This window comes from Galeopterus variegatus, unplaced genomic scaffold (assembly GCF_000696425.1).
Source record: "Galeopterus variegatus unplaced genomic scaffold, G_variegatus-3.0.2 Scaffold1150, whole genome shotgun sequence".
Classification (NCBI taxonomy): Eukaryota; Metazoa; Chordata; class Mammalia; order Dermoptera; family Cynocephalidae; genus Galeopterus; species Galeopterus variegatus.
In genome coordinates this window covers 340,438-340,921 of record NW_007727261.1, presented here as the reverse complement: position 1 = coordinate 340,921, position 484 = coordinate 340,438, and positions in this window count along the sequence as shown.

Sequence of the window (484 nt, the reverse complement as noted above, 5' to 3'; positions counted from 1 at the left end):
CTGAGTTGCTCCTGCCCAAGTGCCAATGGCATTGTATTTTTTTTACCACTGTGCTATACGGTAAGACAGAGTCAGAAACTTTACAACTAGCAGGTCTTACAGATCACCAGGTCAGAGCCTCTCCTGTTAAGGAGCAAGAATTGCCCATCCAGAGAGGTAGGCCTCACCTCTACCTACTTTACCAAATCTGAATCAGACTTGACCTTGACCCTCCCAGCTAAAGGAGCAAAGGTCCAACGGTCACTCCAGGAAACCCCAGCGGCAAACTTCTATTCTCCCTCCCCGATCCTGGCAGTCCCCGCGCAGCCCCGCGCCCAGGCTCGGCTGTACCTGTCCCGCAGGAGGCCGCTGAGCAGCCCCAGGGGAGTGCACTCCGCCGCGCTCACCGGCACCCCCTTGCAGGACTTGACCGGGTAGATCCAGAGCCGCGCCACGGTGCCCACCTGCTGCAGCCGCCGGCGCCGCCCGGGCCGCGCGCGGCGCC